This window comes from Phaenicophaeus curvirostris, chromosome 17 (assembly GCF_032191515.1).
Source record: "Phaenicophaeus curvirostris isolate KB17595 chromosome 17, BPBGC_Pcur_1.0, whole genome shotgun sequence".
NCBI lineage: Eukaryota > Metazoa > Chordata > Aves > Cuculiformes > Cuculidae > Phaenicophaeus > Phaenicophaeus curvirostris.
The window spans coordinates 13,740,720-13,756,562 of NC_091408.1; the positions used below are offsets into that span (position 1 = coordinate 13,740,720).

The following is a 15,843-nucleotide window of genomic DNA, read 5'->3' on the forward strand; positions in this document are numbered from 1 at the left end:
CAGGGTACGTAAACTCCAGACTATTAATGTGTTGCCGTAGCTGGGAGCTGAGCCTAAGTAAGAAAATTACACTTAGATCTGTGCAAATAAGTTCAACTTTAGTAAAAAGAAAATGCTCCTAGCCTTCTCTCTAGATATGAAACACAAGAATATGGTTTTGTAATTCCAACTCCTAACAGAAGTTCTTAAATGTCCATTTAAAAGGCCTCAGGTTTCGTGGCGCCTACTTGACAAATCTCCACTTCTAGCACCTACTGAGCGCGGGGCAGCTTTAAAGCAGTTTCCCAGAGTCACAACCAACTTTGTCACTGGGGTGTGCAAATGTCAAGCTCTACACTACCCATCAGTACCACAGGTGATTTGAAAACTTAAGCCAGATTGATGAACATGAAAATTACACTTGAGGAAACTTGCTTTAAGTTTGACTCAAAATACTCACAGCTGAACTCAGGTTTTGAGAGTTCCCTGGCCCCCACCCAGCCCCCCAAGAAGCTGGAAGAAGCGTATTAAATGTATCATAGAATCATTAGGTTGAAAAAGACCTCTAGGATTGTCAATTTCAACCATACCTGTCTGCTACTAAATCATGTCCCCAAGCACCTCATCTACCCAACTTTAAACTCCTCCAGGGATGGGGACTCCACCACCTCCCCGGGCAGCTTCTGCCAGTGCTTGAGAACTCTTTCTGTGAAGAAATTTTACCTAATGTCCAATCTAAACTTCCCCTGGTGGAGCTTGAGGCCATTCCCCCTTGTCCTGTCCCCTGTCACTTGGGAGAAGAGCCCTGCTCCCTCCTCTCCACAACCTTCTTTCAGGTAGTTGTAGAGAGCAATGAGGTCTCCCCTCAGCCTCCTCTTCTCCAGGCTAAACACCCCCAGCTCTCTCAGTCTCTCCTTGTAAGACTTGTTCTCCAGCCCCCTCACCAGCTTTGTTGCTCTTCTCTGGACTCGCTCCAGGACCTCAATGTCTTTCTTACAGTGACGGGCCCAAAACTTGAACACAGTATTTGAAGTGCGGTCTCACCAGTGCTGAGAATTTCTTATCTGTTTTAATTAGTAAATGTTATTGTGTGATGAACAAAACCATACCTGCAGTTCTGTCTATCCCACGCACTAACCAGTGCACAGATAAATGCGTTTTAATAATTCATTATCATTTAGCTTCAGTGGAGCTCTATTATGCTTTTCATTCTTGCTGTAAATATGTAAAATGCTGTTAATCAAACTTTGTTAGTGAATATTTGATTAATAGCTAGCAGATGTACTTGCCCCTGTGTATGCTGTATTAAATGCAGTGTACCAACACATAATTCATTATTTTAATAACACATTGGGCTAATAAATTAAAGGAACTCTTGAGAATGCAACAGCCAGGAAGGAATAGCTGTGCATTGTTTTAAAAGTAATAAATTTGTGTGTGTGTTTTAAGTATGCTATGGACTTGATAATCAGCTACCTATGAGTCCTAATATCGCATTACTGTGGAAACAACTAAGGACTAGCAAACAGCAGGTCATTTCCCCCTGGCCCTGTTTCTGTTAGACAGAGAACAGAAATCAATCCCAGACCCAAAGACCTTACAAATCCAAAGAGACAGGATGAATAGAAGGTTGGGAAAAGGAACAGCAGGTACTGATGAGCACACAATACGATGTTTGCAAATATCCTTTCCGCTCTCTGATCTGTGTAGTAGTGTCATTTCAGTCTTGCCAGTGGGTTCAAGTTAGGAAGGTGAGAGCTACCTGAAGAAATAAGAGAAGAGGAAGGAAGTTGCAGTAAATAGCAGAACAGCAGAGAGGAGAGAATATTAAGTCAAAACTGGTGTAGGAAGCAGCCCCATGACACCATCAGTGTCCATCAGTGCTTGTCTAAACCACAGCACACTGCATTGAAATGTATGAGTGATGCTCAGTTTGAGCAACCTGATATTTTCTGTAATGGGCAATTGCTTACCATCCAAAGTTTTATGTTCAAAATCTTTACTCAGTGTTAATCATTGACTTTCTCTGGTGACAGTTGCATTACTGAAAGAGCCCTTTTAGGTGACATATGTCATTCAGTTCCTGAATCGCGATGCAAAGAACTCTCCAAACGGAATAGCTTCATGGGGGAGGTAAATAACTTCATCCAGCATTAGTTCCAAGTATGGAGCCAAAACAGAGAAAAATTAGGTAAGCTGCATGAATTCTGAGACTAAGCAAAGAACTGAGCTTTAACTCCTGGAATCCGTAGAAGCATCCCCTTCTTCTTCAAAAACAGCAATTTCTAATGGAAAATATCTCTTATTTATAACAATATGGTAGTTGCAGATACATTTAATGGCAAGTGGTCTAAAATGTGTGTGTATACACGTAGTACAATGTATGCATCCACCAACACAGTTATGTACGTGATTTACTATTCTCTGATATATTTCACAGACTGCTTATTTTTGTTGACTGTGGCAATATGTTCGATTCAGTAAGGGAATATGAGATTTGATAGGCCCTCTATTTAATTCTATAACTTGGTTGAAAGCTACTCTGCTTTGCATTGATTTCCATGTGCAATTAATAGATTTTGTCAGTGACAAATGTGTGCAGAGATAATATACTCTACTCATTTCAATCTCTCCAGTGTACATTTTAAATCAAAATAGCACCTGGTGGCCAAGACCTCCTGAGAAGTGGTGGATTTAATGTGGAAAAGTAGCATTAAGAATTGCTTGTGTAATGCTATAATAATTTGCAGTAGTGAAATAACAAAGAATTCCCTAAAGATCTGAGGACCTCAAAAGCTTAGATGCCTTCATCACCATCTTTAAATGGATTTCTTGTGCTGTGTCTTGCTCATACTCAAAGTGCAATGGAACATCATTAGCTGAAGAACAGAGGAAATGTTCCCCTGAAATGTGCAATGTCTTCACTCTGGCATCTCCTCAAGACACGACCCTTGTACAACTAAGAGAAACAGCAGGGTATGTGGTCATATTGATAACCTGAATGGAGCTGGGTCTGAAGTGGGATCTGAGTCCCTTGAGGAAATGTCATCTACTACTGTAATTTGTTCCAAATTTTAAAAACATGCCAAAATTTCTTTGAATTCTCTTTTCTTATAATTAACTTTGCTGAAATACTTAATTTTGGTCTTTCTGCCATCCTTCTATTGTGTCTTTTTGACGGATATTTTTCATTATATAATCTAAAAGTCAGAGCTACTGAAAACTTTTATTTCATAATTCAAGATTAATGTTTTAACCTTATTGAGCTAATTTTTATCTACCATTTTCAAGAGATTGATATTTGTTTGTAAAGCAATTCAATTTTGTCAAATCTGTGTTTTCAAACATAAATATCTTCTATTTAGAAGTGCAGTCCGCTCCGATGTGCAGCACCTGTGAAGCTGCTGGCTTTTTCATCTACTAATATAGAAATGGACTACGACTGATAAGAACATTTCAGCACCACTCCTGTGAAACTTCACAGAACTGAGACTATTAGGATGTAGACCAAAATTCTCTCGCTTTATTTTGTCAAAAACATTCAAATAAAAAAGTTGCTTTGTAGCATTGCCCTTGGTATTCCATAGAACTCCCTTTAGAACTGCAGTTCACATTGGACCTTTAATTTCTCTTAGATAGGAAAAATAAAACTAGTGTTGAAACCCAGACCACAAATAAAGGGATAAATAAAAGAAAAGCTCTGCCTTTCTTCAATCTGTTTATATTCTTACAGAGCTGTTGTTAGTACAATTGCATGTGACTGCCTCTGAAACAGTAATGGATGATGTCTTCGTGGATGATGTCTTCGTAGTGCAACAGTGTGACTGGAAATGTTATTCCCAGATTGCTGACAGATATTCAGAAAAAAAGGTAGAAAAATGGTGAGGCTTATCTCATATAGCATTAGACATATGAAAAATAGATTTCTGGTCTAAATAACCTAGGCTCCCTCTATATTCAGTGGAGAGGAGACTTCTAGGGGATGATTTATCCTGCTTATTTTAGGAGGTATCATTCATCTTGTGGAGGGAGCTTAGACAACTCGCACAAACACCCAGCTTTCAGAGTGTTGCAGGAATCGAGGTGATCTACACAATTAAAACAAGGTTTCTGCAACTGTGGTCTGGTTGATAAAGCTATAATTCCCACATCATTCTCCATACCTTCCAGCATACACCTATAGCAAGTAATTTCAGTCACTACTCCTCTGAGAATCTCATATTCTGTAACTCCAGAAGCAGAGTAACTAAATTATGTGGGGGTATTTACCAAACCAGGAGTATATATATTCCATCTGTTCTTCCAAGCCTTCTGTTTCCACACTAAAAGAAGAGCTATGCAACTCTGCCAAGCATTCTAATTTATTTTACATTTGGAGATGTTTTATTGGCCGCATTTTCCCCATGCTTTTTGAATCTTTCTTCATTAGGAGCCTCTAGCATCTGACAGGTAATTTGCCTGCCTAAAGCTTCTTCTATTAACACTACCTTTAGACTGAGTGCATAGCAGGAAATGGATGTTGTGACACTGAGCTGGGTGGAAGTGTTGATCTGCTGGAGGGTAGGGAGGCTCCAAAGGGATCTGAACAGGCTGGACCGCTGGGCTGAGACCAATGGGATGAGGTTTAACAAGGCCAAATGCCGGGTCCTGCACTTGGGGCACAACAACCCTGAGCAGCTACAGACTAGGAGAAGTCTGGCTGGAAAGCTGCCTGGAGGAGAGGGACCTGGGGGTGTTGGTTGACAGAGACTGAACATGAGCCAGCAGTGGCCCAGGTGGCCAAGAAGGCCAATGGCATCTTGGCTTGGATCAGAAACTGTGTGACCAGCAGGTCCAGGGAGGTTGTTCTCCCTCTGTACTCGGCACTGGTGAGACCGCTCCTTGAATCCTGGGGTCAGTTCTGGGCCCCTCACCACAAGAAGGATGTTGAGGCTCTGGAGCGAGTCCAGAGAAGAGCAACGAAGCTGGTGAAGGGGCTGGAGAACAGGCCTTATGAGGAACGGTTGAGAGAGATGGGGGTGTTTAGCCTGGAGAAGAGGAGGCTGAGGGGAGACCTCATCGCTCTCTCCAACTACCTGAAAGGAGGTTGTGGAGAGGAGGGAGCTGGGCTCTTCTCCCAAGTGACAGGGGACAGGACAAGAGGGAATGGCCTCAAGCTCCACCAGGGGAGATTTAGGCTGGACATTAGGAAAAAATTCTTCACAGAAAGGGTCACTGGGCACTGGCAGAGGCTGCCCAGGGAGGTGGTTGAGTCACCTTCCCTGGAGGTGTTTAAGGCACGAGTGGACAAGGTGCTAAGGGACATGGTTTAGTGATTGATGGGAATGGTTGGACTCGATGATCCGGTGGGTCTCTTCCAACCTGGTTATTCTATGATTCTATGATTAATGAACTATCTATCCCTGGTCTGTTTTCAGGCTGTCATGTGTCCTTCCCACCACTTTCCTGTGCCAGTTCTGGGAGAAAGGGAGCTGCTTACACCAGTGTGGAGGTTTCTATTGCTTATTGCACAGATGTTTCTTCCGTACCAGTGTATGCTGCTTGTTATTCAGAAGGATTACTTCTGCAGATGTTCCAATCGCTATGCCCTTCTATCTTTTCCTCTGTCCCTCTCTTGCACATGAACAGATTGCAGTAATTTTTTCCTGTTTTTCCCCTCCAGAGAACCAAATCTCAAGCCAACCCTCTAGATTTTCTTTAGTTGTTCCTAAGCAGCAGTTCATTCAGGCATATGGCTTTCTCTCCTTCCTCCCCATTTGGACAGATGCATTCTCTTGACTAAGTACATTCTTAATCCATGAGAGAAATGACAAAACTTGCACGATTTGTTAAGCAGCAGCCCATCTTTTCTGATGCAGACTGCTTTTCAGTTGCATGTTCCTTGGATGCCATGATTTTCATAACAAGATCAGTTAATATAACAAGACCAGAAAGTTTATTCTGATTACACTTGAATCCCAGCGTGGCAGGTGCTGTGCAAGCATGCAACACGAAAGATTTCCCCCTGCCTGAAATGTCTTCCACACATGAAAGGATGGCAGGTAACTGCAAGAACCAGATGAGAGGCTTCAAAGTGGAGATGAGACTTCTGTGCTTCACATATGGAACAGTAGTCAAAGCACCCCCATTGTCTAATTATAATGATTGGTTTATAGGTGAGTGTCTCAGAAATAAGAAGTTATTTGCAATAAATGTCTGATTAACAGCAGGCAGAAAATGCTGAAGGTATATTTAAACAATCTTACTGAAACCTTTGAAAATACTTCTGGGCTATTTTAAGGTCAGCATTAACAATACTTTTTTTCAAGTATTCAGGTTCCCATATATTCTTCTGTTATTGTAGGAAGAGGAATGTTAATACATTCCCTGCTTGTGTGAAAATACGCTTTCTTGCACTTCTGTGATTTTTATTTGCTCTTCTTCTAATAGGCTTTCTCAAACTGGAGGTACCATGAAAAGATGCATAGTTATGCATGCACGCAATGCCCACAGGCAAACATGGGAAAGTTTCACAAGCTGAGAGCTGAGCGTGCATGCACATATGCAGGACTTCTTGTTCAGTGTTGTCTGTCTCTCTTACTGACTTGCAAATGAATGGAAGAGTCTGTCTATAACCCTTCATTCTTCGCTATTCACTGTAGCTTTTCCCAATTTAATGATTACAACCAAGATTTTAATATGATACTCTGGTCTTTCTCACTATAAGCATCCCACACACATTCATACTTCCCACTGTGACAGCTGAAGGAGCAAGAATGAGCATGGGCCTAATGTAAGCAGAATCAAAGCGGTTTATTCAAGGGCAATACAGTTTTTGACATAAGAAACTTTCCTTGTGACAATGGGCTGTTGGCTAACATTCAAGGTGATCTTCCCTGAGCCTCATTAAGCTGTCTTCAGTAGTTAGGTTTAAAATGGTAGGCTGGTGGCTTCCTAGCTGTCCGAAAGAAGAAAGGATGAGATTCATCTCTGCTTGCAGTTCTTTTGTGGCTGAGTAAAATGTCCTAACTCCTATTCAGAGTGACTGAATGCAGAGCAAAGAATGCTGGCTCCAGTGAAGTCTACACAACAGAGATAAACTCTGCTGAATTAGCTCTTCAAATATTTTGAAACCCTGCTGTATTAATAGGCTTATTTTTCAGCATGACCCTGAACAGACCGAAAAGACTATTGGTGTGTTTGAGGCACACAGTAAAAGGAATGGAAAACTAAATGTTTTCTGGGAACTAGAATCAACGAGGCTGCTACTGCGACCTTCAAATCTGTCTTGGACTAAGAGCTTTGGATTATAATGAGATCTTATTTTATGGGTGGGCAGGAGGAAAAGCTTGCATAGGAAGAACTTTGCTGGTCTCTGGGATTCACAGCACTTGGGCTGTCTGAAGCAAGAGGTCTCAGAACTGTGATTTTTCTCTGCCTTGACTACTGAAAAGCATCTAGAAGAGACAGAATTAAGAAGGGTGACATTAGCCAACATTGCCAAATCCCAAGCATAGTCAGATTCTCTTCATCTCTTTAAATAACTGAAACAATGGAGCTGAACAAAATGCGTGCCCCAAGCTGTTAAAAGCCTCCTTCTTCTCAGACATTACATGCAGTGTCTGTTTCAGATAGAGGTTTCCAAGAACGGGGGAACAGAATGAATACACAGTGAGAGTGTGGAGGCAGCGTGCTGGCTCTGGGCCTAAACCAGAGAACCGGCACGGAGAAGTTCGCAGAGTAAATCCCACAGACAGACAGATATTAGTATCCCTTGTATTTGATGTTGCCTTTCTGCTTATAGGAGAATTTTTTTTCTCATATATTCCTAATATCACTTTGAAACTTGATAGTGCATCTCCCCAGTGCCTTTCCTAGAGATGGAGTGTAAGGGTGTTGGCTCAGGGCTCTGGGCCAAAAAGTTCTTTCAGCTCTTATTTTGAGTATCTGAAGTCAGATTGGCTCTTTAAGCTGCCTGTGTTTTCTGGAATTCACATCCTCTGCTATCACTGTTCATGGCATATATTGAAAGCAGCAAGAAATGTAAATTAAATTAAATTAAACAAAGTAGCCTATTGCAGATATCCGCCTAGGGTAGCTCCTCTAAAGGCACCTGAATGCGCTGTGCTTGCATAGTGGGTGCATGATGGATCAGAAGCACAGAAATTCTTCCCAAAAGAAATATTCTTATCTTTGAAATGTTATTTATTTGAATCGGAATGGGTCCTTCCAGCTATAGTGATATTCTTCAAACCCCTGCATTGTGATACAATATTGCTCTTTTATTAAGCCATAATACTAGCAGATTGTTTTAAGCCTTATGCTGTGAATCTCTTGCAGATGAAATGCTGCAACAGAAATATCTGTACAACAAGGAGATTGTAGGATGCTTTTCTGCACAACTTTATCATTCCAATGGTCTGGAGGATCTGGATGATTGAAAAGCAACAAGTAAATAAAGGCACATCTATTACATACCCAAGTGCGGGGTAAATATTGAGCCCTGGGAAGGAATGTTTAAATGATCATGTGAGGCTAAATGGTACAGCATGGACTGAGTGACTGAAACAACATTCTAATCAAATCTGACAGCTCTATTGCATTATAATTACCGACTGCCAGAGGCGCTTTTTAGACTATCAGTACTTTTGGGATAGTTTGCATCTAAATTAAAATTGAACTTCAAAGCGGTTTGATGGAGATGTGTTTCCAAGGAGTTTCAAAAACGTGAAAGACACTAGGTGATTAGCATTATGCACTGTACCAGCTAGTTGCTACTGTAAAAAAAAAAAAAAAATAAAAAGTAGCAGCCACACTGATAATCAGAAAGTGGTATCTTGAATCTTATTAATTTTCTTGTGAAATACTTACGGGTTTTTTGTTCCAGTCATGTACACTTCTCTTCAAATGTTTATTTAGCTTCTCTGTAAAGGAAAAAAAATTGAGAGAAAGAGAGAAATCTGGAAAATCTCCAAGGGTTAGCTCACGAGCAATCTGTTTAGATGTCCTCTTCTCAACCAAGCCCTGCTCTACTAAATATTTATGGCAATGTTTAACAAATAAATCTCACCCACCGCCCCATTTCCAGTAAAGCAGAAGATTGAACTGCTTTAGGGAGGATTGCCTACTTTTTTGTCATGAATGGGAAAGAAATTCCATGAATATATGTTAATTTCTGAAAAAGATAAAGCGAGGAGCTGCAACTGCAGACATCTGTCTGTCCGTATTACAGATGTTCTGCCTGACGCTTCTTTTCTGATCCCATCTCTAGACAACAGCAACAAAAAGTTCACAGCTCCAAAGTGTTTTCTCTTTCTTGCTTTACTGTATAACCCTTCATTTGAAGCAGCATGCAGATTCTCAGGACTTAATCCTATCTTCAGATACATGCGTGCATCACTTGGCACGTTGGACAGCCAGCCAGTGTGTCAGCCAGCAGCAGAATCAAAATGCATTGCAAGGCAAGCTGTATACTGAAAGGAGAGAATAGGATCTTGGTGTACTAGAGCATTTAGGTATCTAAATCTGGCTCAAGTGACTCCTCTAATTTCAAACAGAGGTTAAATGCTCTAAATATCTGTGTTTGTATGCCAGTTTCTTATCAGCTCCTATGCTTTGATGTGACACATTCTAAAACGAAAATCTCTACTGGCTTAATTGTTTTTGCTTTGTTTTACCCCTTTGTTGGTTTTAAATCCTTAAGGGATACATAGAACCATGTGTCAGACCAACACTCTCTGTTCAGAAATGGCTAAATTTGCATTCTTCAGAAGAATGCAGTCAAATCACTATGAGATACAAGGATTGTATTTTTCCAATACATTTATTTCTGGCCAAAACCGATGACTAGATGACTTATAGGAGGATTTATAGGTTTTTAAAATTTAATTGAGTTTGATGACTGTAAGTGAAAGAAATACTAGTTGTATGATTCAGGATTGTACAGCTTGGCCTCTGTACATCCAGTACTGTTGATTGCTATCTGTAAGCTCCTTCAAGATTTTTTGCAGGCTACTGGATCTGTGTGAATGCCTCCACAGTTAAAAGCTGCCTGGAGGAAAAAGACCTGGGGGTGTTGGTTGACAGCTGACTGAACATGAGCCAGCAGTGTGCCTGTATCAGAATCAGCCTGGCCAGCAGGTCCAGGGAGGTTCTTCTGCCCCTGTACTCAGCACTGGTGGGGCCACACCTCGAATTCTGTGTTCAGTTCTGGGCCCCTCACCACAAGAAGGATGTTGAGGCTCTGGAGTGAGTCCAGAGAAGAGCAACGAAGCTGGTGGGGGAGCTGGAGAACAAGTCTTACCTGGAGCCATTGAGGGAGCTGTGGTTGTTTAGCCAGGAGAAGAGGAGGCCGAGGGGAGACCTCATTGCTCTCTACAACTACTTGAAAGGAGGTTGCAGAGGTAGGTGTTGGTCTCTTCTTCCAAGTAACAGGGGACAGGACAAGGGGCAATGGCCTCAAGCTGCACCAAGGGAGGTTCAGATTGGACATTAGGAAACAAGTTTCTACAGAAAAGGTCATCAGGCACTGGCAGAGGCTGCCTGGGGAGGTGGTGGAGCCACCATCCCTGAAGGTGTTTAAAAGATGGGTAGACGAGGTACTTAAGGATATGGTTCAGTGGCAGATTGGGATAGTTGGACTCAATGATCTCAGACATCTTTTCTGACCTAGTGGTTCTCTGATTCCATAATTCTATATGCCTGCCAATAGTGTGTCAGTCTGTATAAATTTGTTGTATGCAGAATGTGTGTAAATAACTTATGCTGAGGAATTTGAAACTTACTTACCATTTATCAAATAGGCAGCTTTTAACAAATATCTTGCCATTTCCATACTAAAGCACTGATTTCCACCTTGCCAACTAGCATGTTAGGAACACCTCTTAGAAAAAGATAACATTTCTTTCATAGTTTCATTATTATTACTTTATTGCCATGGCTGTCTTTGGGTGTTTGTGTTTATTTGTGATAATTTATTCATTACTTCATTTGCAGATAGCACATGTTGTTAATAGCACATGGGAACTCTTTCCCAAAATTTAAACCTGCCAAATGAAAACACGCTTCTGAACTGCATCATCCCCTTTTTCTAAACCAGAGACTTCATTCTAACAAAATTAGTTAGCAGACTTTTTCAGAGAAGGAGAGATGGCCAAAAACTAATGCATCCTTCATTAAACATTTTCTGAGAAAATATTTACTTATTTACAACAAAATATTGAAAATTCATCAACCGTAATGCCCTCATTTTTATCAAAAGGACATGTAAAAGTATGCAAGCAACACAGGCATAATTTGCCCACCCCACCACTGTAGTTGCACATGTGGCCACATATTGCAAGTACGCACATACACTCATTTGGATAAATATAAGAAAAATATTAGACTCCTTCAGCTGCAGGGCTGTAAAGGCTCAACAGTGAGAGCTGAACACCACAAACTCAGATTTCAGTGGCAGCTTTGTCAGCTTTAATTGCAAGTTAAGATGCTATGCACTTACACTTGGAAAGATTAAAAATACGTGTTTAGCTTTCCTAGTGCTGACTGGATTGTAGTAAAGGGAACTTATACGGGCCCTGCTCATGGTGTGTATGGTTACAATACTGCTGCCTGACAGCAGGTGATGAGAGGACACAGTAACATCACTATCCAGAGGCTGTACATAAACCAGCCTTTGTACGTTGCTCATTAGATCTCACTTTGGAACCCAGTTATTCCTCATTTGAGAGAGCTGCTTCATAGCAAACAGCCTCACAGACAGAGAGAAGCTGTTTCTTGCCCGGCTCTGCTAAGCTTTTCCTCTCGGTTGACACAGATACTGTGACCCAGAAGCACAGCAGGATTTTATTTTTCATAATTCCAAGTGTTTTTTACTGTTACAATTACTCCCACAAATCATTGCTATGGGAGCTCTTTTCACCAAGAAATGACAAGTTATTAAAGAAAAACGCTTGAAGACATTTAGATGGAAAGCTGGTATTCCCATTTACCCTTTGACAACATATCAGCCACTCTCAGAGACAGAGTGAGGCAATTTTTACAGAGCTTCTCTGCTGCACTCCCTCTCTCTCTTCCACCCACTTTTCTCTCTCTCACTTACTGCATGGAAATTCAGAACATTTCCCTAGAAATAGAGTTCAGATCTGAAGCCTGGATATGTATGTGCTGGTAGCTTGTAATTCTTGACATACTTCTGGTGGCTTCAAATAGTATCTGCCAACTGCTGGCCTGGAAGCAGCAAGACTGGCTCATAGCTCCAGTTTCTGAAGAAGCACCAGCCTGTGGAATCTCCTACCTAGTGAAAGCCGTTCAGTTGAAGGCACACTACAGCTCTGAAATGGGGATTTGACATAAGTCTTTCCAGCCAGGACCATATCTTGTACCTTACTCCCATTCTGATAGTTCACTTTGTACTGATGTACCTGCACAGCTTTGGAAATAATCTATGATTGCCTGAAGACAGATTTCCACGTGCCAGGGTTATTTCTACTGTGGCACATCCCTTTGTCATGTCTGTTTTCTCCTCTTTCCATTCTGCTTAAGCAGTTCAAGAGGCAACGAACTTAAAAAGCCATGATTATAAAGATATGTCCCTGTCATTTTGCCCAACACACTCCTGGGTGCAGTGGAGACACATGGAATGGACATAGAACCTTTCCCTTTTAGCAAACACTGTTTCACTGAGTAGAACAAACCTCATGTAAATGTTTTAGCTATTAGCAGCTTTTAAGAGAAGAACTAGTTGGAACCAGTTGCTTCAACTGGTAACACTGTATATACACAAATATTATGCTTTTGATTTCTGTAGCAATGTTATGCAACATTTACACAGCACTTTCTCAAGGAGAGGTCCATATTTACATGTAAAATGTTACTATAAACATGTCTTACTCCTAAAAGGGAACACAGAAATCCAGAATTACCACTCTGAATACAAAGAAAAGTGGAGGATGAATCAAACTCCCTGTTGTTAATTAACAACTTGTACCTGGGTTACTTGCCTTTTAGGGGAACATTTCTTCTAACAGAACCTAGATAACTGACTTTTTGACAGTCAACATAGAATAAAATATATCAGAGCAGTGAAACTCTGTATTTCTGTTGGCATCATCATAGACTGAGTCCTTGGGAACATATGGGGTGCACTGAGTGAGAATAGATGCAGTGATGCTCTTCGTGTCTGCTGGCTGGGAAGTAATTGTAGCAGAAAAAGAAGAAATCACCAACTTGTACTGGCATGTTCTTCTGCTTAGATTTATAAATGTAAGAATCCATAGCCAGCAAAGACTTGGCAATAAGTGAATGCTGATTTCAAGCAGCTATTTCTGAATGAGATGTGGTGGTGACAACACTCTCTTATGTCATTCGGCTACAAATAGTTGCTATGAATCTATTCCAAAATAATAAAATAGCTGTTATCCCCCGAAGTTTTCTGGCCTGCTGTGGCACTTAATAAAACAATTTAGAATGGTTTGGTGATTATTGTAAGCAACTCAGACTTAAATGCTCTCAGCTGAGGTCCTGGTTTGCCACAGACTTCCAGTCTGACCTCAGATAAATTGTTCATTGTGCCAGACAGAGGTGTTTTGAGGATGCACTGGTAAGCCTGTAGGAGGTCCACAGATATTGGATGGTGCATAAAATAGCACAACAGTTACAACTTGGAACTGACATAAAGTCCTCCATGTGGAATCCCTCACTCAAAGGAGAACATATTTACCTACACCTTGGGAGGAACTGCTACTTAAAGGTGAAAGATATTGAAAGGTGTGCTTAGAAAGTCATTATAGAAAATTAAGGGAACAATTCTTATACATGACTGCAAGTTCATACCAATCAAAAATCTGCATTTTGGGTGTTGTGGCAGTTTGAGCTTGGCCGGCCACCAATGCCCACCCAGCCTATCTCTTGCTCCCACTTCTCAACAGGGCAGGGGAGAAAGATGAAAAATCACATGGATTAACACAAAGACAGGGAAATCCCTCAAAAATCACAGGGAGCAGGGGTTGTGGTCAGTCCATGACACCTCCCCTCTGCTGCTCCCTCCTCCTCAAACCCTTCCCGGCTCCCCCAGGTCTCTCCCTCATGACTGCAGGAGACTCTGCCCTGGCACCCACAGCATCTCCCCCCCTGCTCTGACCTGGGTGCTCCCAGGGCTGTTATCACACTTTTTCCTCATTCTGTGCAGCATTTTACCCTTTCTTACATTTGCTTTCCTGAAGGCTGCACCAGCCTTGCTGAGGGGCCTCTGGAACTGGCGTTGTCCTCTCCTCGCAGAGGATCCTGCAGCCCCACAGCCAGCGTCCAGGTGCAGGAACCCAGTGCTGTTGCACGTTGAGTAGGAGCTGGCAATGATATCTGCTTTTGATGACTCTGCGGGTGAGGTGTGAGCAATAAATCAATACTTCTTCATTTTGCTCAATAGTCATTTCATGTGCATATGTTTCTTTGGGAGAAGTAAATAGCTTCTGTTGAGAAAAAATTCTACAGGGGATAAAGGAGCTCTGTTGATCAGGACTGAGAGTCCCTGGATGATTGATTTTTAAAGTGTTTTGTCCTCAGGGATTCTGCTGATCTTAATACTAAACATACTAAATGCTAATAGGTAATAATACACTGTCTTAAGGAATAAGGTACTATCAACTTCAAATCTCAGAGGAAAATACAAACAACTCCAGATGCCTGGGGAAAACAGTGCTGTGGCATTCTCCTGGGGAAAATTGAGTGGTGAAAGGTCTCAGATGGAAGAGGTCTTTCAGTCCCACCAAGATGAATTTATTAAGAAAGTATAAGTGATTGATAAAAGACGTCGTTTATAGGAGCAGTTTGTTGGTGATAAAATCAGAGCTCGGTCTCAAGTCTGTAGTTACCTGAGTTGCACCCAAACACAGTGACATGTTCTGCGTAATGAGGCTGCCCTTGCCCTGTTTTTATAAGACTGTGTAAAGTGGCTCATCTCAGACACAGGTGGGCACCAAAGCCTGCAAGGTGGCTACCTTGCAACAGTTGGACATTCTCATATGACTGTCACAATGTCCTTCGCAGCATTTTGGAGAGCACTGTGTTTCAGAGAACAAGTCCAGTGTAACAACAAGGAAAGTGGGAGTTCAGAGTGGCCCACGCACATATCCAGGGTAATTGATGGATCCCCATGGGACTGTCAGGCATTTCAGGTTCTGTTCATCCTTTACGTTACCATTAGACACTTCTCCAGTTCAACACACGTTAGGTCTGAAATGCAGAAGAAAAAAATGAGCAGTAGGAAGAGAGAGCAGAGCCTTTCTTTTGAGTATGGAAATTATTCTTCAAATGTCTTTGTTGACAGCTGGCGTGGCACAAAATAAACACAGGTCTATTTGCAAGTAAGCAAGAATTAGCATAAACAGCAGCTGCTGTATTACCAAAAAACATGTAACAATAAAGAATTTTTTTCTGCCTTCAGAAACAAAGGTAGGTAAAAAGCCCACATGAAATAATGAGTTAGTTAACCACCTGTTAAAGTTCTGAGCACTGGCAAAATAAAAGAGCTATTTGTTGATGGCATAAGCATTTTTCTGAATCAGGTTTTCTAATTAAAATTGAACCTATCCTTATGATAAAAAAAATGCAATGCAGGATCAAAAATGTCCTCTTGTTCACCCCTCATCTCTTCCAAATTAGAGGACTTCCTACATCTGCCTTTTCAGTTGTTTTCTTGCTGCAAGCAGATAGTGGTTTTAAATCTTTCCGAGATTGTTTGGATGTGATTTTTGCTCCCTCTTCTCCAGATATATAGCACATGAAGTCAAGTCAGTCCACCAGGACATATAATTGTATTTATGGCCAAATCACATTCATCAGGATAAGTTTATGGTCTTTTGTCTCTATTTCTTTCTCTGGTAAAAG

At 41.3% G+C, this 15,843-nt stretch overlaps 1 long non-coding RNA gene across 1 annotated transcript; it reads left to right on the top strand.

Moving 5' to 3' along the window:
- Positions 1-2,072: 2,072 nt before the first annotated feature.
- LOC138727937 (uncharacterized) lies at positions 2,073-8,719 on the top strand. The gene is made up of 3 exons (XR_011338638.1): positions 2,073-2,170; positions 6,409-6,751; positions 8,299-8,719. It is a non-coding gene; the product is annotated as an uncharacterized lncRNA (long non-coding RNA).
- The last annotated feature ends 7,124 nt before the right edge of the window (positions 8,720-15,843 follow it).